Source organism: Ochotona curzoniae, unplaced genomic scaffold, assembly GCF_017591425.1.
Source record: "Ochotona curzoniae isolate NIBS_2020 unplaced genomic scaffold, NIBS_Ocur_1.0 scaffold_4505, whole genome shotgun sequence".
NCBI lineage: Eukaryota > Metazoa > Chordata > Mammalia > Lagomorpha > Ochotonidae > Ochotona > Ochotona curzoniae.
The window spans coordinates 31,818,126-31,844,500 of record NW_024467118.1 but is presented as its reverse complement, the minus strand read 5'-3'; the positions used below and the strand labels follow the sequence as shown (position 1 = coordinate 31,844,500).

At 41.6% G+C, this 26,375-nt stretch overlaps 1 protein-coding gene and 1 pseudogene across 2 annotated transcripts in view; one reads left to right on the top strand and one right to left on the bottom strand.

Annotated features, from left to right (window-relative positions):
- The window catches only part of KIF13B (kinesin family member 13B), a 174,799-nt gene that overhangs the window by 125,720 nt on the left and 22,704 nt on the right, over nucleotides 1-26,375 (bottom strand). The gene's annotated exons all lie outside the window — the stretch shown is intronic.
- Nucleotides 104-482, top strand: LOC121146730 (annotated as a pseudogene).

Below are 26,375 nucleotides of genomic sequence, written 5' to 3'. Positions count from 1 at the left end.
AAAAGACAAATATATTTTCTGATCTGTAGAAGTTAATACAGAATACAAAAAAGTTTTAAGAATGAAACTGACACTCTTTCTGCCACCTTTCCGTCACACCACGATGACACACGTGGATGTCCTGGCCGATGCTCTGAAGAGCGACAATGCCGAGAGGAGAGGCCGTACTCCAAGGTTATCTGCTTCCGCACCGTGAGCATGAAGCATGGCTACACTGGCAAATTTGAAATCACTGATGATTACACAGCTGGAGAAATTGTTGTGAATCTCATAGCAGGTTAGCCAAAGTAATTAGCCCCAGATTTCTTGTGCCACTGAAAGATCAAGAAAAATGGCAGAATAATCTGCTCCCATTCTGCCAGTGTGGTGTCATTGTACTGACAACCTCAGCTGGCATCATGGACCATGAAGATGCAAGATGAAAACTAACAGGAGGGAAAATCCTGGGATTCTTTTCCCAGGGATGTAACATATGCATATAAATAAAAGCTCCGTGAGAAAATAAAACACTGAAATTGACAACTTATGACTGTTTGCAGCCCTTGTCTATGCTCCTGCAGGATAGTCTTTCCATTTCTTACTTGCTCAACATTATGATTAACAGCGCATCAAGCCTGTGCTAAAAAGGTAAACCGAAAGCATGTTATTGCTTGAAAAAAAAAAAGAAAAGAAAGGGTGAATAGAGGGAGGGAGAGAAGTATGGTTGCCTTCTTAGAACTGTTATCTATGAAACACACTCTTTACATTAATAAACTTGGAAAGTTTAAAGTTTTAAAAACAGAACTATGGACTTCAGTGTCGCTGGTAATAAATGAATGAAGATGGAGGAAATGGTCACCCGGGGACAACAGCAAAACTACATTCTGATTTTTTTCTTAGGTAAGTAACGCCAAATACCATTTCCATCTAGCCTTACTAGCACAAATAATGACCCCAAGAAAATAGACTCTTCCCAGTGCTGGCAGGGTCAGTGAGCACCAGGGTTGGAGGGTCCAGTCATGCCTAGTTTCCCTGTTCCAAGTCCCTGGGCTGCTTGCACAGTAGGTGCAGGGTCTGTGAGACGCTGGGCCGGGTGCTCCAGTTGGGCCTGGTTTGCCTGGTCTCAGTCCCTGGGCTTGCCTGCACGGTGGGTGCTAGGTCCATGAGCCCCAGGAGCAGGGGTTCAGGGGGTCCTGTGTCGCCTGGGACGGGTCCTTGGGTCTGCCTGCAACAACTAGTCCTGCTCAGTGGAAAAGATGCAGCAGCAGATAGCAAACCCTAATGAACATGGAAGATATGGCTGTCCACTGTGTAGCAGAGGACATCTGGTACCATAGCAGAGAATGGAAAATAGAAAAAATTGGACAACTACCCCAGCGCCAAATGATGAGAGCAAAAATCTGGTCGAATGGAGACTGTAAGGTCAACTATGCCAGCCAATAGACACTGAAAGGGTTTCCTCATTCCTAGATCAGTGAGATCGAGAGCATTTCAGACCTATCAAAAGCACGTGGGAGAACCCTTGGAGTGTGTGGCACATCGGGACAATATCGGTTGATATTGGGTGGCCATTCCCCACCCCAGGATACTGGGGCAATTGGAAGGCTCGATACAACTCCTCCCCTTATCTCCTCCCTTCCCCCAAAACCAGGAAGAAGAAATAGAAAATGTGGAAACAAGGATCACATCCACTTTTCCCTAAACCTCAATCCTTTCTACCCTAATCAACTATGTAAACATCACCAAAAATTTAAAAAAAAAAAAAAAGGCCCTCTTCCCAAGGATTTGCAGGGCTCTTTTTTCTTGATTAGTTTCATAGAAACACAAAGCTTATGGCAGGTTGGAAACATTTGTTTCAAGATAATAAAACCCATGAGGAAATTGTGGGTCTTAAGTTATTGCAATGAATTCTGAGACTTTTTCTTTACAAAATAAAGAGAAAAGACCTTTCTCCATATCCTTGTCCTTTTTACCAGTTACTCAACCACCTTTTCAAAAAGGAAAAAATATTTTTCAGAAAATTTTCATCAACATACAAGGTACAAACATGGTGCCAAAAGGTGTTCTAGAATAGTCATGTCCCTTTCAGCAACCGATATATTACATACTACTGGAGGAAGTGATAAACCAGGTAAAATGAAGCCATCTGGCTTTGGTACACAGTGATTTGGTTAGTGTCCTGCTCTGATGTACCGGGCACAGGTGGGTGCTAACTGATCCAAGTAAAGGAAAGGATTCAAAGAAAAAGGTACCATTTGCTTTTCCTAAGGCTGGGGCAGCTCCAAGGGTAGCTTTTCCTAACTGGCCAGAGAACCCACTTTCCTCTACTTTGTACAAAAGCCACACATCTCACCACTGTTCAACAAGGCATTTGACCTGAGTCCCAAACCCCAGCTATGACAGAGTAACTGGGTTAGCTCTCCTGCTATAAACAGAAAAAAGACTGGACAGAAGATACAAGGTGCATGTATTCTGCTAATAAATAACAATAGGATAAGACAATGATCCCAGAGAGGAGAAGTTAAATGGATCCTGCAGCTGCCCAGCTTTCTCAGCCACCAAAACTTTCCAGACCATGGTACAAAAAGGAGGCAGGCAAGTTAGAGCCTGGAGCCTGAGCGCAGCTGACAGAGATCTGAAGATGCTGAGCCAGCAGAATTTTCAGACAAGGAAGAGGACACAGTGGAAAGAACTGCAAACATCTGTACAAATTCGCCCTTGCTCTTTGGCTGGGCAAATTGTGACACTCCACAGGTCAGCATTGTGGCACAGCAGGTAAAGCTACCACCTACAAAGCTAGCATCTCGTATGGGCACTGGTTCAAGTCCTGGATGCTCCACTTCCAATCCAATTACCTACTAATGACCTGGAAAAGGATGGTCCAAGTACTCAGGCGATTGCAACCATGCAGCAGACCCATTAGAAGCTCCTGGCTCCTGGTTTTGGAACAAAACAGCATCCGCAGATGGGGCCATTTAGGAGAGAGCTGTCAGATGAAAGATCTCTTTGTGCCCACTCTGTAACTCTTTCAAATAATTTTTTTTTAATGTAAGAGAAAAATCAAGAGGCAGGAAGGACCATGAGAGAAGTCAGTGTGTGCCGAATGAGCCCCAGAGCTTGCCCAGCACATGCAGCCATCCAGGTTACACCAACCACCGCAGGAAGTGCTCTAGGAGGTATGTGAACATCATGGGCAATGCCTATGGAGCCCAGAAAGGTCAGATCTTAGGAGTAGGATACCCCAGCTCAACCCAGCAAAGCTCAACCGGGCAAACCCATGCTGATACTCAAGCACACCACCCCAGAGCAGTTGCCAACGTCTCACTCACATGGAGCAAAGGGGGGCCAAAAGCCCATTGGATATGGGCTAGTCTCACTGAGAATCATTTAAACACAAGCTTAATGGAGAATCAGTCTTACGGAATAATAACTGAGCACCAAGCACCACGCTGAGTACATTACATTCATCACCTCTCACATTCTTACCCCAAAGAGATATTATCCTTGTTTGGTACCTGAGGCAATTAGCACTCAGAAATTAACACAGCTGGTGGTAGCAAAATTAGGATTCACACTAGTATCTCCCTGATCCAAAGTGTACATGCAAATGCTGGGTACTATTAAAATGTAGCAAATACAGGGCACTAACACAGTCAGCCACTTCCTCTATTTCAAGCTCATAGACAAAATTACTAATAAACTGCACACCCTTGTTGTTCATTAAAGGAAGCTTCATAATATATGGTACAGATGTATGTACCTAGGCAGGAAAATAAGAAAAATAAAAAATATTAAAACAATGCTAAATATGCCTAAAAACGAAACATTATTAACAAGGCATTTGGAAAAACTATTTTATATTCATCTTGTCATTTCTTTATAAGGATTTTAATGTTCACTGTAAACATTCAAATGGAATTTAATTTTAAAATAAATTTTAAATGCATTATTACTATCATTCTCTTCTCCCCAAAACAGATGTGGATTTACTTTCTTACTGCATAAACTTAAACAATCTACTTTGGTCAACTAAAAAAAAAAGTTAATTTTTCTAGCTAAGTAATTAAAAAAATAAATAAAAGACACCTGGCCCTCATGGTATAGTTATTATTATAACATACACTTTCACTACATTTGTCAATAATAATTTGAGGAGGCAAAAAAAAATTACAGAAAATGAAAATTTAATAAATGAATGCCTTGGGCATTAATTAAAAGAAAAGGATCAAACCACAGAAAGAAGAAAAATATGAAGGATTTATTTGAGCCTAGCATCAGAAAGTGGTAATATTTTAAATCCTCACAAAAGAAAATTTTGGAAATGCAAGAGATCTCAAACAGCTGAAGCCATCAAACAAAACAAACAAGGCTGGCGGCAACCCAACACCAGACTTGAGGATGTACTACGGGGCAGTGGTCACCAAACAGCCTACACTGGCACAGAACAGACCTGAGGACAAATGACAGAAGAAAAATCCCAGAACCCACACATCTATAACCAATTAATTGACAAACAAACGGAAATCAATCCAGGGAGAAAGGATAGTCTTTAAGAAATGATGCTGAAGAAACTGGATATATGCCTGCAGAAGTAAGAAACAAGACTGCTCTACCTTTTACCTAATACAGAAATCAACTCTAAATAGATCAAGATTCTAAACGTACAGCCTGGCACCATCAAATCACTACAGGAAAACAATTGGGAAAACTCTGCAAGACACAGACAAAAGCAAAGATTTCTTAGAGATGATGCCAAAAGCATAGGCAATGAAAGCAAAAATAAACAAATGGGATTACACCAAGCTAGGAAGCCTCTGTACTGCAAGGAAAACAGTCAATAAAGTGAAGAGATAACCAACAGAATGGGAGAAAACATTAGCAAAATACACAACAGCTAGAATTCAAGAAACTTAGTAACTGCAAAACAAGCAATTCAGTTAGGAAATGGGTAAGGGACACGAAGAGATATTTTTCAAAAGATAAATTCAAGGGCTAATTGATATGAAAAAATATTCAGGTTCTTCAACAGGGAAATGCACATAAAAGCCACAATGAGGTTTCACCTAACTCTTGTGTGAATGGCCTACATACAGAAATCAACAAACAATTATTGGCTTGGAAGGGGCAAGGAACCCTAATCCAATGGATTAAGCAAATCAGTATGGAGATTCCTCAGACAGTTGAAGATAGAGCTACTATATGATTCAGCCATTCTATTCCTGGGAATGGATTCAAACAAAATGAAATCTGCATACAAAAGAGGTACCTATAACCTCATGATTATAACAGTGCAATTCCCTATAGCTAAGATAGGGAAACAACCCAGATGTCCATCATCACATGAATAGAGAAAGAAAACAGGATACATTTACTCCATGGAATATCACTCAGGCATAAAGAGAATAAAATCTTAGCATCTGCAACAAAATGATCTCAGCTGGAAACCATTATATTCAGTGAAATGAGTCAATCACAAAACGACAAGTATTATATGTTCCGATACACAGCAAATAATACACAGAACACACACACACAAACTATAAACTCTACTAGGGAGAAGAGCATACTGGGAAATAGCAGTTGTATATGTGTTTTTATTCCCAAATGATAAATTCCCATTATTATTTTAAATTCTACTTTTACATTATGTTACTTTATTTTCTTCCTTTTCCTATGTTGTAATGCCACGGTATTAAGCTTGTAACAGTGAAATAAATGACTATGTCATTGTAATAGTTTGGGGACAAATAATAAGAGGGGGATATAGGCAAACAGGAGAATGATGGGGAAGGATGATCGCCTATGCATGCAAATCTGTACTGAGGTTAAAAAAAACTGAAACATTGAAAAACGTGTTGAGGCCAGCACTGCGTTTAAATCCAGCAGGTTAAGTCACAGCCTGCAGTGCCAACATCCCATGGGGGCCCCAGTTTGAGTCTGGACTGCTCCATGTACAATCCAGCTCGCTGCTTAGGTCAGTGAAAAGCAGAAGACAGTCCAAATGCCTGGGCCCATGAACCAATGTGGGAGACGGATGAACTTCCTGGCTCCTGCCTCCCATTCTCTCTCTCTCTCCCCCAAGCTCTCTCAAGCTCTCTCTGTAACTCTGCCTTTCAAGAAATAATTTAAAAAGAAAAAAAAAAAAGGGCAAAGCTTTAGAAAGAAATACTTTGAGAATCAGAGAAGACTTAAACCCACAAGAGCAATAGAGAACCCTGTATCAAGGCAATGTCCACATTAGGTGAATTAGGGTTCTCGAATCCCACTCACCTCCTCATAGCATGCTCCCTCAGCCTCTGTGTGAATCAGCCAACAGACTAGCGGCTGAGGCTGCAAGGAAGTCATGTATTCTAAAGCACAGAGGAGCAAGCATTTTTAAAAACCTCAACTTCACTAACAGTGACACCTTTCATGTTTCAGAAAACTCAGTAGTTTTAAAGGTATGAAAACTACATCTTTATGTAGTTCTAACAGTTTTATTGAAGTATTAATTTATATATCTCAGATTTCGTCATGCAAAATGTACAATTCAGTAACTCTTAGCAAAGTCAGAGACTCGTGAAACCACCACCCAGATCCATGTTTGGAACATTTCCATCCCCCAAAAGGCTCCATCATGTCTGATAACAGATCCAAGGCCACAGGCCCAGCCACTCTCATCTGCTTTCTATCTTCATCTTCTCTGGATATTCCATACAAATGGAAGTACAACACAAAGTCTTTTATACTTGGCATCTTTCACTTTGCATGTCTGAGGTTCATTCATGCAAAGCATGTTAGCGTATTTCCCCCTTTTTTCATGCCATATGGTATCTGGCTTTTCCATTGGCCAGTTAAGAGGAATATGGCTTATTTCCAGATTGGGGCTATTATTAATTGCATCCTATGAACATTCAAGAAAGTCTTTGTGTACAACTTTCCATTAATTTCTCTTTGATACTTACAAGCAAATCATGTTGGGTCATATCTTTACACTCAGACATATATTTAATTTTCCTAACTTTTTAATAAATGCAGTCAAATTGTTGTTTCAACATGTAGGTACCATTCTGCATTCCCATGAGAAAGATGGGAGAGCTACAACTGCTCCAAGTCAGCAGGCATGGTGAGCAGCAGATTGCACCACCATCTGAGATAGCTGGGCCCCGCAGTGGGGAACCTTGCCTTGAGTCCCAGCTACTCCCAACCTTCCAAGTCAGATTCTTGCTAATGAGCCTGGGAAGCAGCAGGTGGTGCCCAAGTCCTTGGGCTCCTAACCATGGTGCCAACCTCAGATGGGAGTTATTTGTCCTCTGAAGCCCACATCGCATCCCAGTGCTTGGAGGTGGAGGATTAGCTAATTGAGCCATCGCACTAGGCCTGCAACTCCACTGTTTTTATCCAGCTTTCTAGTAATGCACACCCTGGTAGGCAGATGATAGCCCAGGAATTCGGGGCTTGAACTCCCACATAAGAGACCTAGATGGAATTTTTGGCTCCTGGCTTCATTCAGCCTGACCCAACCCTGCCTATGATAGGTATTCTGTAGAGGAAATCAATAGACGGAAGATGGATATCTATCATTCAGCTATCAAATAAATATTTTTAAAACATTTAAACAAGGCCCGGTGCGATAGCATAGTGGCTAAAGTTCTCACCTTGCACGCACCAGGATCCCATATGGGCACTGGTTCTAACCCCAGAGGCCCTGCTTCCCATCCAGCTCCCTGCTTGTTGCCTGGGACAGCAGTTGAAAACAGCCCAAATCCTTGGGACCCTGCACCTGCGTGGGAGACCTGGAAGAACTCCTGGTTCCTGGCTTCGGATGGTTCACTTGGGGAGTGAACCATCGGACGGAAGATCTTCCTCTCTGTCTCTCCTCCTCTCTGTATATCTGCCTTTCTAATAAAAATAAATAAATCTTTAAAAAAAATTTTTTTAAGGAAGAAAACTAGGGCCCAATGTGGTAGCCTAGTGGCTAGGGTCGTGGCTTGAGCGCACCGGGATCCCATATGGGTGCCAGTTCTAATTCCAGCGGCCTTGCTTCCCATCCAACTCCCTGCTTGTGTTCTGGGAAGACAGTTGAAGATAGTCCAGGGCTTTGGGACCCTGCACCCATATGGGCGACCTGGAGGGAACTCCTGTCTCCTGGCTTCAGATTAGCTCAGCTCTAGCCGTTGCAGTCACGTGGGGAGTGAATCATCGGACAGAAGATCTTCCTCTCTGTCTTTCCTCTCAGTATATTTGACTTTGCAACAAAAATAAATAAATAAATATTTTAAAAGAGAAAAATCTAAAAAAAAAAGGGGATTACCTCATTTCTATTTAAATGTAAATATTCTTACCGTCATTCATTTTGATATCACTGTTGTCCATCTATACATCTATTCATCTCTTTAATCACGTTCAGGACCCTTCACAGTCTTTGTGTAGACATTCATTTTTATTTCCCTTGAGGAGTTAGACAATCTGCCAGTTCATATGGCAAGTATGTACTTACAATCTCACATTTAATGCTTATTTAATGGTTCAGATGTATAAAACTGTCCCCTTCAAATTCAGGTCAACCTCTCCCAGACTGGGCTCAATATGTACTTATTTTTATTTGTGAGGCTGACACACAAAGAAAGCTTACACGTCCACTGGCTCCTTTCCCAAATGTCAACCACAGCTGGAGCTGGGAACAAAGCCAGAAGCCCAGAATGCAATCCAGGTCTCCCACATGGACGGCAGCAACTGAGTTCCGAGAGCCATCCCTGCTGCCTCCCAGGCTCTGCGTTAGCTGCAGTTCAGAGCCCAATCCAGGACTGAACTCAGGTCCTCTGATACGGGAGGCAAGTATCTTAACCATCCTGAGCAACAGGCTGGATATCTGTCTAAACGTCAATGTGTACTGATTTATTTTAGGAAATTATGCTTAATTATGAGCATTCAAATGGGATAATACATAAGCGCCTGAAGGGTTATGCTAAAGTAAATACTATTCCAGAAAACCTCAAATGTCTTCAGACCTTACATGGATATAACAACTGGACTCCTGGATATACTTAAAGCAACTTAATTGATGAAATGAGAAATATTTAAACAATCAAAGATATTATATGGTGTTCATGATATGACACTATAAAGAATAGTTGTCTGAACCATTTGTTAGTAATCCTTTGTCCAGCTTATGTTTAGGCTTGCACTGGCTGTATGACCCTAGTCACTTAACCTCCTCAAACTTTTCCACTACATCAGCAACAAGGTGGGGTTCTTACCTACACAGCCTGCTTCCCAGTGCTGTGTGACACCGTGCCATGTCACAAAGAAGGAATGGCTTGGGAGCCAGGTCAACTGGAGCTCCATCTACACTCAGTAAACACTTCTGCTCTTAGAAGACCCAACCCCCATTCTAAGTGCATCTCATCCATCATTCTCTTTAAGTCCCACAATAATCCCACGGTATATATCCTGTTATCATGCTCAGTTTATGAATGAGAGAACTACAGTTCCAATGATTAAGTCACATGCTCATGGTTAACTCTTAAATAGTAGCCTGGGGTTCCAAATTTGGAGAGGAGGGCTCCTCCTCTCTGCAAGACTCTGCTGGAGGGACAATATCAAACAGGGAATGGAGGGGTGGGTAGAACAGGGGTAGGGGTGGGGCGGTCACAAGACAGCAGCAACAGTACAGTCTCTCTCCAAGACCACGTTGCTCACTACACCCTGCACAGGGCTCTGCATTCTCCACATGAGCTCCATTCCGGTGTACTTTGGCCCTGCCCTGTCATCAAGTCCTGTTTCCTGAGCAGCAAACACCCTGGAGGAAGTACATCTTGCCTTCCATGTGGAGAAAGGGGCAAGCTGGGAAGCAGGGATGGGGGTGGGGATGAGGATACACAAAGAAAAGATTTCCCCAACTTACTTAATGAGCAAGCAAAACACAGCTTTTGTGCAACATCTAGGATAGGAGGAAAGGCATGAGAAATTTCCAGAGAAGGGAAAACAAACCACAATCCTAAATCCCTTAAGTATGTCATGTCCAAGATCAACTTGACCATTTTCTACAAATGAGTAAAAAATGCTCTAAGGAGAGCAGCAGCAATCTTTGAATGTATTACCCTGAAAAGAAGAAAAATGCATTTAAAGCTTCTGAATGCAAATTTAGAATCTTGGAAATAAAAAAATGTATCAGGGTATTAATCCTAACTTTAAAGTTTAATTGCACACAATACACAGGTAACCAGTACTGAAGGCCGGAAGAGTTGGCTTTGAATTCACAAGTCACTTCGAACCCTCATCCTCTTAACAGACTGAACATTTCAGTGTTGATCAGAATGCCCTTTCCTCACAGTGATGCGGGGAAAACTGCCTAAGAATCCGTTTAGCTGCTATGTAAAGTTGGTCAGTTACTTTACACATTTATGCCTCTACTTTTAGTTAATTTTTTCCTTCTCTTACTGCTGCGTAAACACCCAGTATATTTTAGGTATCACACACTAACCCCATTAGGCAGGTCTCATTCTCTCCATTTTGGAGAAGTAAGAGACATACCAGCACAGACAGACTAAACCACCTGTGCATGGACCAGGCTGAAACTCAACCCTCGCTGTCTCATTTGAAAAGAGGCTCTTTCTACCCTAACATTTTTTTAAATTAAGATTTATTTATGTTTATTGGAAAGGAAGATTTACAAACAGAAGGAGAGACAGAAAGATCTCCCATCACCTGGTTCACTTCCCAAATGGCTAGAGCTAAGCCAACCCAAAGTCACGAGCCCCCTCAAAGTTTTCCTCAAGGGTGCAGAGTTCCAAAGCTTTAGGCCATCCTCTGCTGCTGCTTTCCCAGGTCCCAAGCAGGGAGCCAGATGGGAAGTAGAGCAGCTTAAACTAATACCAGCACCTATGTGGGATGCCAGCACTTGCAGGCAGAGGATTAGCCAATGAGCCACCACTTCAGCTCCTATCTTAACATTCTGTGCCACTCTCACACACACAGAAGTTGAAGACCACTGTTTCAAGGGGGAAAAAAAAGGTGAAGAGGAAGCTTATATAACATGATCTGATTTGAATTTTTGCTTGTAGCATTTTTCCCTTGCTCTCAAGAGTATGCAGTTTAAAAAGGGGCAGGGAGGGTTATGCACCAGAGACACCTGTGTGGGTAAGCACACCCAGAGTACAAAGCTGAAACCGTCAGCTTCCAGATGCTTAATCCAACTCTTGTCTTAGGGCAGCCTGCACCCTCTACCTGCTCCCTGTCTGTGCTAACCTGCCCTTATTCCCATGACAGACAGCGATAAATGAGAAATGCTAAGCAGAAACAATGAGTATATGAGACTAAAATTAATGCAAAGAATAGTGACTAGGTCCCTAATGTCCTAGAGCCACCTCAATCTGTTTTCCAAAGAGAATGATTCTTACTTGTGTTTATCTCTGCTCTCTTCCTGAGCCGTGTGTCTGTTTCAGTTCAGAACTGAGAAGGGTACTGAAGGAATGTCTTGCTCGGGCTTCCTCAAGTCCCAACAGAGAAAAAAACACTTCTAAGGTAAGAGAAGATGAATGCCTTTGGCTATGACGACAAATTCGTTTGGGAGAACTAGAGTTAAGATCTAGTCCAGTAACAAGGCACTAAAGGTACCCAGTTCCAAATCCCCCAGCAAAGGTATGACTGATGGTTCGTTATACTCTGCTGTACTGAACAGAGCTATCACTAATATGCAACCTAAGTTTGCTGGATCTCCCTACAACCACCTCAATTCTCCTTATCTATCGTGGATAGCAAGCGACTTCTCCTTTGGCTTTCTTAAAAACCTATGTCCTATGTATCTTAGGACATTGTGAGCCCAGTTCCACTGTGCTTACTGACTGGGCGAAGAGAATTACACCAATGAAGGGTCAAAGTGTAAGGTGCCCAGAACACCTCAAACACATTTCTTTATGACACGTATCATTATGCTGAACCAACTGCTTACAAGGGATCCTGGTACCCATTACCTCCACGTTAGCTCCTTCATTGGATAGCCTCATCACCTAAATTTAGCCCAGGGCCTGCCAAATTGCAGGCGTTCAGTGAATGTTTATCAAAGTCCGAGACTAGGAATTAGGTTAACCATGACTACATCCTGTCTAAAAAAAATAAATAACTTCCCTCATAAGTCTCTTCTCAAATACCAAACATGACTTTTACTGTTTATTCTCTGTCAGCACTGTGTCTGTGCCAGAATGTTATGCACTCGACCTTTACCTATCAGCTTCCTTAAGAGACCATGAACTTAGATGGTTAATTTCAGATTACAGACAATAAAGAAACAGCAACAGGTCTAGCGAGCAGCCAGCAGACAGACGTACAGCTCTTCAGGGGAAATTAACACAACAGTGTGGCTAAGAATCTGAGCAAGATTATCAAGGACAAAAAGCAAAAGATAAAACTATAGAAAAAAACAGAAAGCTCCCCCAAAAGAGTCACAGTCCAAATATAAAGCAAACAAAAACATGGCTTCATGTAACACAATTGGTGGAATTTAAGAGAATGCACTTAAACTTCACACTGAAGACTTGTGCCGACTCCACAAACAGCAGGCGGGAACACACAAGGGCTGGACCAGGTCACTCCATGCCTTCCCTGGGGAAGACACAAGTGCATGCAAGCAGAGGAGCAGTGTGCAATGTTGGTACTTAGTGGCCAGAGGAGCCCAGGGAGGCACCCAGCCGACGCAGTCACCTTTTCAGAGCTGGCAGCACAGTGCTTGGGGTAGAGAAAGGCTCAAGAGGAAGGGAAGTGTCGGGATCTGGCAAAAGCAGGCAAGATCCATTGTGCAAGAGAAATGAAAAACCAAAAAGAAATTCAAGGATTCCCATATACCCCAGGGAAGAGGCCTCCTTTGGCTTCTTCTTATTTTGGTTCAAAATCAACCAGAACCCCAAGGAGCCCATCCCTTCCTGCCCACTGTTGGTACCACAAAGAGATTGGGAGAGCTGTGAGATGGCAACGAGTGGCATGCAATAGGCAGCCTTGGGAAGGGGGCCGCTGAACTAAAGGAAGTGACAACAGACACGGCAGGTATACTGTCGCCCACGAAGCTGGGTACAGCCTGGAAGGCAAGAAAAAAGGCACCACAGCTGAAAACACTGGAAAAACAAAGAGAAGATGGAGAGAGCAATGATGAATCAGCTGGTTCTACAACAGGGATTATTCCTTGTCTATATAAAAGACAACTGACACCTTTAACAATCCCTTAATACATGTGTGTGTACGCACACACAGAGAGCTCATTCCTTTTTAAAAAAAAAATCTGAAATCTAAAGCTATGTAAAGATTTGCTTTTAAACTTTCAGCGTCCTTTTTGGATAGTTAACATACTAACAAGTAAGTCATTGGACAGCATGTTCTGATGGCATTTTTCAATAGCCACCTTGCCTGATACAATATGGAAGCTGCAAATGGGTATGGTAATTTAAAGCAGGTTCTGGCTGGTACACAGCACCAACAGTTACATGTGGGAATGGAGGTTTTGTCATCTCCAGTGGCCTCTAACGCAGCTTACCCAAAATAATTGCTGTCTGCTAACTCAGTACCACTCTGTAAATTGCAGTAAGTCACAGGTGCCTTGTTGGCTTTCTGGATGCTTCTAAATAAATACAGTTTTTTTAGCAAGAGATTTTATGTGAGCAGAGTCTACAGCAAATGCTCTATGAGTTAAGATCACAGGTCCACAGCAGACAAATCATTTTAACACACTTTTCCTATCCTCTTTGACCCAGTACTCTCAGTGAGGGGAGAGAGGGAAAAGTAAGCAATGTGAACTCCTGAATAAAGTTAAGGTGGGTTGGGAAAGGGCACAGGCCTGAGAATGACAGGGCCCTTGTGTACATGAGGATAGTGAAGAAATAATGTTTAAAGCTGATTTGACAAGAAGGACAGGCTTCAAAGCCATTTACTTTAGAGCTCACTAAGCTGCCAGGACCCCCTCCTTTCTGGACCCAGAAAATCAGGACTTACTGGGGTGTCTGCTGCATTTCACACAGATGCAGAAGTCATGCTCTAGATCCACACGCACTGTTTGTCTGTCCTTGACCTAGAACTTTTCCTCCCACTTCTTCACCCAGTTCTCTGAAACAGACTGCTAGCAAGAGCATTTCCTTTGCTGTGAGCCATGCAGGCACCCTAGGACGGGATGCCTAGTCAATACACAACACATCTGGCAACCCTGACAGCAGGAGTCCAGCATGGCGGGCACCGAGATGGTCTTGGTGTGAACAGCAGCTAGAGATGACCATAAAACTCAGCCCCAAATGAAAGACACTGGTGAATCGATCCTGCCAGGCAGAGGAAGACAGAAGCCCTGGGTAGACATCTCCACTCCCACTCTGGACTTGCCATTTTGCATGATGTGAATGTGCAGACTTCCAGGCTCCTAATGCCCAGTGTCCGGGCACCTTCCCCCTTTCTTGCCAGCATCACCGTAACAGCCTCTGACCCAATCTCCTCTCTCCCTCATGTTCCTGCATCATCTGTCCCACACTGCCATCAGAGTCGACTTGGGGGTGTTGGTTCAGAGTCTGGTGGAGCCAGATGGGCCTAATTTTTGGCTCTGGGCAGGTTACTTAATCTCTCTTTTCCATTCTTGTCTATCCATAAAATGTAAAGAAGAGCAGTATTTCTGTAGAGATTAAATAAGTTAATACATATAAAGTGCTCATAACCAGGATGGGATTGTTGTGACCCTCACGTGCAGAAGAGGCTTCTAGTCTACCTATCCTTCACAGGTTCTGAGAACTGCGGCTCCACTGAGCTGACAGGAACGGGCAGATGACTAATCCTATAGCTGTGGGTAACGGCTGACTCAGGCGTTAGAGAAACACACTTTCTGTTGGTGTAGTTGTGAGAAGGACTATGATCTCCCACCTAGTTCCAATCATAGGTGCTCACTGGCATCTCATTGTGAATGGCTAAAATGGCTTAGATCACTAATACTTTCCACGAAGCCTATAACCACACTCCTTTGTGACCACCACTATTTTCTCAGTTGTGACACTGCCCTTACACTCAATAAGTAGAAGCTGAAAAAACTAATGAATATGAGTTTTTAAGATTTGACTCTGAATATATACTACTATAAAATCTACCTGTGCCTTACCAGGTGCCTTGCCAGAGATGCATGTACTATATAGCAATCAATAACCAGCCGATCTACAGTTTTGCCCTGGTCTGAATTAGCTAACTGTATTTTCCTCCAAAGTTTAAACTCCCAGAAGAAACCCTTTCACAAACTCTTAGACATCAGTGAGAAGCAATGAGTTCATCTGGCTCTGAGCCATGCACTCAGGCACACCTGAGTTCAAATCCCAGCCATTACGAATCAGGAACTGCTGCGAAGCCCTGTAATGTTGTTGAGTCTCACTGTTCTGTTGAAAATGGAGATAACAACGCACCTACAACTTTTGTTGTAGAGACTTCATAAGAACTTGTATCCTCGCAAAAGATCCAAAACAGGAGTCAGTGCAACAGTGGGTTGCCTCAGATGCTGCCATCCAACAGGAATGATGGTTTGAGTACAGACTGTTGAACTTCTGACCCAGCTCCCTGCTAATAGAACTGGGAAGGCAGCAAGCATGGCACAAGTGCTTGGGTCCTGCACTCATGTGGGAGACAAAGACAGATTTCTGCACTTCCGCCTTGGGCCTGCCTATCACTGGCTGTCCAAACCATCTGGGGAGAGAAGCAGTGGATGGAAGATCTTTCTCCTCCTCTCCTAACTCTACCTTTCAAATAATTGTTTTAAATTTAATAAAATACTATGTTATTAATTAGTTTATATATTTACTATATTATACTCTTAGTAATTTTTAAAACAGATTTATAAATAAAAATAAGTTTATTTGAAAAGGCCAATTTTACAGAAATAAGGAGAGACAGAGGTCTTCCATTCACTGGTTCACTCCCCACATGGCTGCAAGGGCCCAGTTTGGCCAATCTGAAGCCAGGAGCTTCTTCTCAGCCTCTCATGTAAGTGCAGATGTCCAAGCATGTGAATCATCCTCTGCACTTTACCAGGCCTCAAGCAGGGAATTGGACTGGAACTGGAGCAACTGGGACACAAACCAGGACCAATATGGGATCCTGGTGAAACACGCTGGTGCCACCATGTCAACACATTAAAAGTAAACCTCTGGGGCCCGGCGCAGTGGCGCAAGTGGTTAAGGTCCTCACCTTCACGCCCGGGATCCTATATGGGCGCCGGTTCTAATCCCGGCAGCCCCGTTTCCCTTCCAGCTCCCTGCCTGTGGCCTGGGAAAGCAGTCGAGGACGGCCCAAAGCTTTGGGACCCTGCACCCGCGTGGGAGACCCGGAAGAGGCTCCTGGCTTCAGATTGGCATAGTATCGGCCCGTTGCGCTCACTTGGGGAGTGAATCATCGGACGGAAGATCTTCCTCTCTGTCTCTCCTCTCTGTATATCCGCCTTTCCAATGAGAAAATAATAATAAAAATTAAAAAAAAAAAAAGTAAACCTCTGAAAACATTCTAAACCATGCAAACAATAATAATGCCAACTAATAAACGCTACTTGTCATCAACAGGAAGATCCAAAAGCTAGTCTATTCACTCCCTGTATTTTCAAGAACTGGACACCAGCTGTTTCTGTATTACTGACACCTAAGTACTCAAGGACCTTGACCACAAGTCCTTCATATTATGATAGTAATAGTTCCTGCTCAGAAAAAGGAAACAAACTCTAGGCAATATTATGTAAATTGTTGCTCTGCACAGGAAACCCACAAGTCCTGAAATACACACCTTGTGTTGTTATCTGGAAATCAATATTTTACACTCAGATCTACAGCTTAAATCACCCATGATCACTATCAATCAAAGGCAAATGTCCTACTTGTTATTAGAAACTTAATGCTACAGCGTACTAAAGGTCTAACCCAGCCAACAAATAGTTACTGAGTAACTAGCATGTGCCAGTGTTGTTTGAAAGTGTATTACTTAAAATATGACATTTCTATAAATAAAACCTCCATGGTTAATCAGAAAAAAAAATCAGGGTTTTTAGTAACAGTTACTACCTAGTAAGTATCCATCACTTTACATAATGAATGCAATCCTGCAAAATGTAGAATGTATTTTTAGCACCTTTATCTCACAGAAAAGGTAGCTGCAGCTCAAACAGGTGATGTGAATGTCCACATTTATACTAAGCACATTTCACAGCCAAATCTGAAAGACCTCTTTCATCAACCAGCTCTTGCATTTTTCTATCCCTACAAGGTATCATGGTTAAAACTATACTGGCACAGACTCAGTTCCAGATTCATTCTAATGCTTATGAGATTGATAACTTAATCAACACTCTATTGGGCCAGCAGAGTGACAAGTGGCGTGGCAAGCTAATCCTCCACTGCAGCACAGCAACCCATATGTGGATGCTGATTCATGTCCTGGTTGTTCCACTTCCCATCCAACTTCCTGCTTATGGCCTGGGAAAGCAGCAGAGGATTGCTCAAGTTCATGGGCCCCTGCATCCACGTGGGAAACCTGAAGAAGCTCCTGGCTCTTCGCTTCAGATCAGCTCAGCTCCAACCATTGCAGCTCTTTGGGGAGTGACCCAATGGATGAAAGAACCCTCTGCAAAATCTGCCTTTCAACTAAAAATAAAAAATTCTTTTTTTTAAATCAACATATTTTAAGAATAGGCCTATCTGTGACCTAATTTTTTTAAAGATTTATTTTACTCATTCGAAAGACAGAGTTACCGAGAGAGGGAGGGAGAGAAAGGGATCTTTCATCCACTGGTTCACTCCACAAACAGCCACAACAGCCAGCGCTGAGCCAGGTCAAAGCCAAGTTTCCCCCATAGGTGCAGGGGCCAAGCACTTAGGCCATTCTCTGCTACTTTCAATCAGACAGGTAATTAGTAGGGAGCTAACTGGAAGTGGAGAAGTCAGGACTTGAATGCATGCCTATATGGGAATGCTGACATCATAAATAGTAGCTTAACCTGTTGCCCCAAAGCACCAATCCCTTATGATCTGATTTTAAATTAAGGCATTTATTAACATCAAACACTGGGTGGCAAAGGAAGAAGGCAAGCCTAATCAGTGTGGGGCAGCTGTGACAGTTAAGCTGTGACAGGTAAGCTGTCAACAGGTAAGCAAGTGACGCCGTAAGTTGGACAAGGGCACACGAAAGCAATGTCTCAGTGTGGAATGCTCAAAAAGCTTCCTGCAGAATACGTCCCATGCAAGGGGCGAAGGAGGAACCCAGGGAAGACAAAGTGTCAGATAATGCGGGGGTGAAAAGGAATAGAGTGGAGGCTGAGCCAGCAGTAGCCAGGTCTGAAAAGTGATCAAAGGCTCCAGGGAGAGGTGAGGCCCAAATGATCTGAGGTGGCACAGAACAAGGTGTCTGATTCCAAGGATAAGGGTGAAATCAAGAGTCCAAAAACAAGGGAAGCTTCCAGAAGTGCCTGGGAACAAAGTCTTAGTTCACTGCAGGGTTATGGCTTAATCCTGAACCAGTCTCTATCCCAACAAACAACTTTTAAGCATCCTTCCTTGTGTAAGTGAAAGCTAACAGGGTGTTCAGATTTTCACACCAACAGTCTTCCTACAGGACTCACATACTCAATGAGAATGGTTAGCATCAAATAATACTAAATGTGCACAAAATGTCAGGCTCCTCCCATTACAGTACTTTATATCCAATCCCTCAAAAGAGAGGTCAGACTGCAAGAATGATTATGACTGAGCAGTGACTAAGAGTCACAAACGGAATAGGCAAAGGTTCTGCTTGCACATGGAGTTTCTGCTATGCTGACACTAAAGAATGAAGTTGAGCAAGACAGCTATTTGTCACCCACACGTGACAAAAACACCAAGACAGCCAATTTCTAGGCAGAGGAATATGTCAAGTCTAACAAAATTAAAGGCACAGTTACAAGAATGCCAGTTATGCAGATTCTTACAGTGTTTATTGTAGTTGTTCTAAAAATGTTTTGTAGATGTTTATCTCCTCTAAAAAGAAAGGAAAAAGTTTATTTCAATGAAGATTTACATATACATGAATTTCTGCATTAAAAGTCCATTTTGCTAAACAAAGAACTCCAACCAAAACACTTCAGGGAAAATCAACTTTCCAAGGGGAAACATTTTTTTTATAAAGAATGTAAATTTCCAGATATATAAAAATGAATAGATATTGTGAAGTTTGAATTTATAGTTCAAAGTAAAAACAGAAATAAAGGGCAGACATCTGCATAGTGGTCAAGATGCCAGCTGGGAGGGACACGGGCAGTGCTCATCAGGGCTCAAGTCCCAGCTCCAACTCCGCTACTACAGACTCAGGAATGCAGCAACAGGCTCTCCCCATCTCCGTAACTCTGCCTTTCAAATAATTCAATTAATCTTTAAAAAGACAATTATTGTAGGATTTCTTTTATATTCAAAAATCATACTAACAAAATAAAATTCCAAGGACTAGGAATTGGGAGGAAAGGGCAACTGCAGGTTGACAGGTACAGTTTTTTTTTAGCTGCACAAAATGAAGAGTTCTGGAGATGGTTACACAGCATTAGAAAGGAATCTAATAAGACTAAGTTGTCTATACATAAACATGGTTAAAATGACAGATTTCATGTTATGTATATTTTATCACACACACACCCCTAGGGGAACAAACAGTATGAATTCCAAAACCCAGGGCCAAAGTCAGGATAGGAAAACCTTTGTGAGGTAAGCCAGAAAGAATCTACAGCAAGGGGTTGTAAATGAAGAGGTCTAGAGGCCCACGACATATAACATAAAAGAGGAGGGGGTCAGCTAGGGACTTGGAGAGGTAACAGTCAACTCAGGGCTGCCAGATCCTCAAACTGTTTAAGAAAAGCTATACACTTGAATTTTTGTAGGAACCCTCCCCATTTTTTATTTTAATTGCAAAGGAAGGTATACAGAGAAGCAGATACAGAGAAAAAGATCTTCCATCCACTGGTTCACTTCTCAAATGGCCACACTGGCTGAAGCTGAGCCAATCCAAAGCCTGAAGCTGGAAGCCTCCTCAGGGTCTCCCACACGAGTACAGGGTCCCAAGGCTTTGGGCAGTCCTTAACTGCTTTCCTAGGCCACAAGCAGGGAGTTGCAAGGGAAGTGGAACAGCCAGGACATGAACCAGCACCTTACAGATCCTGGCGCACGCAAGGCAAGAACTTCAGCCACTAGGCTACTGTACCGAGCCCTCCCTCCTGAGTCTTAAACACTGGAAGTGCAAGTCAAGCAAAACACATCCGTAAGTAAAAATGGCCCAAGGAACTCTATTATACAATATCTAATCCATACCTTATAACTTTAAGGTTTATTCTTCCAGAAACCTTTCCCAACACAAATGTATTCCACAATATGATCTTAATACTAAATCACTAGAAAGCAGCAAACTCCAAACATCAAAATTAAATTTCCAAAAAGACAAAAACAGAAGCTGTGAAGCCAAAGAAGTTTATAAAGACTGTAAGAGCAGATATGTGTCCCTTTTCACTTTTCAAATTAAATCTGAAAACATATCTAGTGGACAAGGATTTCCATTACTGAAAGCTACATTCTACACAGTGAAGTGCACTGACTGCTGTCCTGAAACACTCTGCAAAACACCCAAATCCCAGGCTCACCACCCACCCTTCAAAGTTCTAACCTGGGTCACAGGAGGATGAGGAATCTATGAGAACTAGCACAAATAGAACTGTAATCAGTCAAGAAGTAGCTAGCTGCAAGGTACCATAAGAGACAGAAAAAAATCAGAAGTGGTCCCAGTTTTCTGTACACTGTGGAAAAAGGAGTTTTCAAACCCAGAGAAAAAAACCAAATATTACAAGCAACAGAAGACCATCCAGGATAAACACATCAAAGATGTGACCTAGGTGGTGATATTCATAAATCAGCACAGGTAATAAACATTAAAAAAAAAAAAACAGGTTACAGGAAGTAGGAGCAAGCTTGAAGATCAGTCTTGTTCTAGAGGGTTCCAGGAACTAGTCACAAAGGCTATGGGCTGTAATGTAAACATAAGGCAATAAAGTCTTTTATTAGGACAATGTCAAAAAGGATGGTAAGGAATGCCGTACAAAAATATTTACAAAGAAAATCAACAAGGTTTGTTATCTTACTAAATAAGGATAATGTATCCCCTGTAATAAATGCATTTTGCAATCCATCTTTAGAACAAATGCCCTAGTTTCTTCAATCAAGGAACCAATAAATTAAATATTATCAAAGGAAGAAACTAAAATATTCACATCTGTAGATGACATAGTTTATATATTAAAAAAAAAATCTAAACATGCCACCAAAAACCAATTCAGTCAAGTCACAGGAAGCAAAATCAACACATCAAAACACTCCAGCATTTTTTAAACACCAATAATAATCTTGCTGTAAGGGAAATCTCATTAACAATAACTATAAATAATTTTAAATATTTGGGAACAGATTAACCCAGAGAGGATGAAAATTATAAAATGCTGATGAAAGAAATCACCAAGGACTTACAGAAAATATTCCTTGATCATGAATTTGAAAAATCAGTGTCATCAAATGTCCACATTCTTTGTCATTCTGCCTTTCAACTAACACAATAAATCTCTAAATAATTAAAGGTACCTGAAAAAGCAGAAGATAGCCCAAGTACTTTGCCCTGGTTCCCGGCTCTGGCCTGATCCAGCCCTGGCTCTTATGGCCATCTGGGGAGTGAATCAGCAGATGAAAGCTCTCCGTCACTCTGCCTTTCAAATAAAATATCTTTATATCAAAAAATTATTATATTACCTAAAAGCAAGCTAGAATCAATGCAATATGCTAACATGCCAATGACATTCTTTACAGAATTAGAAAAAAACACTTCTTTCCCATTTTGCAAGATATTCAGAAGGTGAAAAAGCTCCACCTCTGAAGCCCAACAGTAAGAAATGCCCAGTCACAGTGGTGAAAACCACGAGGTAAGGTTAAAACAGTGGAATTTCAAGGATAAAAAAAAATCTCTAGAAGGGGAAAACCTATTGCAGCCCAACACTGTCCGTATGTGGGGAACTGGCAGATCCTCCTGATGCGCCATGTATTCTAGAAAGGAAGTGCTGCCCTCCCAACCCAGGACTGAAAAGGAGAAACTGTTTCTTGCTATCACAGACCAGATGGTGGTGGCTAAGTTTCTAAAATGCCCAGATATCATCCCCCTGAAGATGAGCCCCCGGAGCCACTGGACCAAGGCAGAAAGTTCTTCCGTCAGCACAGGGGAGAAGCTGGTGGACCAGCAGAGGTAGAGAGAGGTTTTCCTGCTAGATCTTTACCCCGACTGGGTCCCACTGCATTGAACACACTAGAAATTTGTCAATGTCACCTCCAAGAAAACAGATAGCAGTATGAAAAATCCCACACGTCATCTCATTGATAATTATTTCAAGGTGTAGCACTTGCAGAAGTCCAGGCACAAGGAAGGTGAGATCTCCCACAAGGAAAGGGAAAGACAAGACTGAAGAGTAGTGCAAGTGGACCAGAAAGCTGAGGACACACATACTGCCAGACACCAAGGCAAGGCCTCAGTTCCAGAGCTATCTGTGATCTGATTCTGCTCTAACAAATGGAATTTACCCTCACAAACTGGCACCCTGAACATTATAGGAAGAATCTAATTTAATAACTGATCATATCAACCAAAGCATGAGAAAAATCCAAAGGGATCCTAGTTTGGGGGGAGGGGCGATACACTACTGGAGGTATCACATTAATTTCAGGGAGTATTACAAAGCTTATGGTAATCAAAACAAAAAAAGTACTGGCATAAAAACCAACATATAAGATTCAGAAATGAATCAATGTAGAGCCAACTGATTCTTGACAAAGGGGCCAAGAACGTAGTTTGGAGAAACGACAGTCCTTTCAATGACACTGACAAAACTGGATATACAAATGGAGAAAAGCATTCTAACCTCTCACTATATACAGAAATCAACCCAAAACATATTAAAGACCTAAATGCAGGACATTAAAGTATGAAACTGCTAAAAAGAAAACACACAAGAAAATACTTCAATACATTGTTGGCAATTTTTTTTGAGATCTCAAAGCACAGGCAGCAAAAGCAAACCAAACAGCATCATATCAAACTCAGAAACTTCTACATCAAATAAACAATACAGTAAAAAGACATCCAGTAAAATGGGAGAAAATATTTGCAGGTTCCTTATCTGACAAAGAACTACAATTCAGACTATTATCCCAAAAATCAACAGAGAAAAAAGTAATCCTATTAAAAATGGGTGAAGGATCTATATAGCTCCTCCAAAAAAGAAATGCAAATGGCCAACAAATGTCTGAAAAACTATTCAACATCACTATCCATCAGCAAAATGCAAATCAAAACTCACAATGAGGGGCTGAGCACGTTGACCCCTCACTTTGAACACACCAGGATCCCATATGGGCGCCAGTTCAAATTCAGGAAGCCCTGCTTCCCATCCAGATCCCTGCTTGTGGCCTGGGAAAGCAGTGGAGGGTGGCCCAACGCCTTGGGACCCTGCACCCACATGGGAGATCTGGCTCCTGGCTCCTGGCTTCCTATTGGCTCAGCTCCAGCCATTGCAGCCACTTTGGGCAGTTAATCATCGGACAGAAGATCTTCCTCTCTGTCTCTCCTCCTCTCTGTATATCTGACTTTCCAATAAAAATAAATAAATCTTACACACACACACAATGAATGAGGCATCACCTCATCCCTGTTAGCATGGTTATTATAAAAAGGTAAATAGCAACAAGTGGTGACAAGGATACAGAAAAAGGGAAATCCTTATGCACTGCTGGTAGGAATGTAAACTAGTGAAGCCACTATGGAGAACAGTTTGAAGCTATCCTAAAAGAACTGGAAACAGAACTAACTCATGATCTAGTAAAGCCATCAGGAGGTATATATCCAAAAGACATGAAATTCTGTGAAAAAAATAGCTGCTCCATCACATTTACTGCAGCACTGCTTACAACAGCCAAGATGAAATCAACCAAAATGTCCACCAGCAGAGAAATGAATAAGGAAAATGTGATACAAAGAGAGAGAATACATTCAGTCATAAAAGAATGGAATCTTGTCACTTGCAGAAAAGCAGATCAAAAAGGAGGACATCATTTTAAGTAAAATCAGACACAGGAAGACAAACACATGTTCTCCCTTATATGTGGTCATTAAAAAACAAACAAAAAACCACACATACACACACACACACAAGCACTTTAATTAGCACACAAGCAGTGATTCCTAGAGGCTAGGAGGGACCAGGGCAGACAGAGGGAGTCCTGGACACTGTTGCTACTGTAGGAGACAGCGGGTCATATAATCTGTCCATACTGAATGAACACACAGAAGAAAGCACCAAAGCTCCAATCATACACTAATGGTAAAGGAGCCTAAAGGTTGATTAACAGTTTTGACCAGTACACACTATACACAGATACTGAAATATCATACTGCAATTCACAAATGCATAATTACTGTTATTTAAGATTTTTAATATCAAAAATAAAAGATTCCTAGAAACTATTTAGAAGACTGGAAGAAAACAAACATGCATGTTAAGCTTTAAGAACTCAAAACTATTATCTGCAAAGAAAACCTCTTTCACAAGAAAATGTACAAAATTAACAATATTTGTGCAAATTTGAGTCCACAACATCTAGTCCTACAAAAATCTATGAGTATAATGAACTTTCCTTTCAACTTTCCAGAATTTTGTTTTGCTTTTTACCACAATGCTTGATACATGGTGTAAAAAAATAATTTAATAGCAGGAAGGATTAACAAAGACTGTCCTAACTAAGCTTGATACCTGGCACACTGTCGATGTACAGATGTCGAAAGGATTGGAAAAAAAATCCCTACGGTATTGTGAGGCAGTAGATGAGACACCATGGGTTTCTTGTGCCATCCTTCCTGGCAGAGGGCCACTACCTCCATCTTTAAAGCAGAAATCCAGATTCTTTTTTTTAAAAAAAAAAAGATTTATTTATTTTTATTGGAAAGTCAGATATACAGAGAGGAAGAGAGACAGAGAGGAAGATCTTCTGTCCGATGATTAACTGTCCAAAGTGGCCGCAATGGCTGGAGCTGAGCCAATAGGAAGCCAGGAGCCAGGAGCCAGATCTCCCATGTGGGTGCAGGGTCCCAAGGGGTTGGGCCACCCTCCACTGCTTTCCCAGGCCACAAGCAGGGATCTGGATGGGAAGCAGGGCTGCCAGGATTAGAACCAGTGTCCATATGGGATCTTGGTGCATGCAACGCGAGGACCTTAACCACTGCGCCATCGTGCTGCGCCCCAGAAATCTAGATTCTTACACAGACAATAATGCATAGCAAGAACAATTCCCACCTCACAAACTATGTTCAAAGAACAAAGCAAAACAAATCTTCAACAGCAAGTTTGGTAGTTGCTGGATTTTTAACTCATATATTTTATCTAGCATCTATATATGTATAAATACATACCCAAACATATAAAATACATACTACATAACCATTCTGAATCCAAAATTCTAAGTACTTCATGACATAATCCATATTAGTTATAATTTACCCAACCTAGGTATAGTAACTATACATACACAACCCTCAATCCTCATTACATCAGATGTTTATATCCCTGTATTTCAAGCATGTGTGGAAAAAAAAGGGCTTTCCTTGTATAATCCCCCTCCACACGCAAGTGCTTATTCCTTCTAACTGCTGCACCAATAAAAGTGCTGAAAGCATGAACAACATAGTATTTATACATCTAATAGCAATGCTACATACATAAACTCTGCAATGGTAATTTATTGTAACTCTGTTCCAACAAGCTGATTAATAATCTATCAGAATATTTTAACGTTTTGGCAGACTTCACTGGTCAAAATTCACAAACTTCCCACTTACTGATAGTTAACTGCAAGCTTCTATAACCTATGCAATGACATGCATTCAACCACACATTTTTCTTTTTGTTTTTAATTTTTTAGCTTTTAAGAGTCTGATTTATTTTCACTACATCAAAAATCACAAACGCTCACACATTCAATGATAGATTTTTTAAAAGGTACATGTTTCCTCAACATACATAATTTCTGCATACACAAAACATTTTGACATAATGGGGGAGGACTGGCTCCCTGAGGAAGAGCCTCTCTATGAAATTAAAACATACCACACACTATTCTCCAGGGGAGAAGATTGCATTTGGGCAGGGCTATTAGCTTCACTCCAGTCATTTCACAGCAGAGAGAACAAACAGGTCCATTGTGCATACCATAATTATATTTTGCATGACTTCCTTCAATTAAAATCTTAATTTAAATTAGCATCCATGTAGCAGTAGAGAAATTTAAAAAGTCATTATCTAATATGACCTAATGGTGCCTTGCACTAACAAGGAA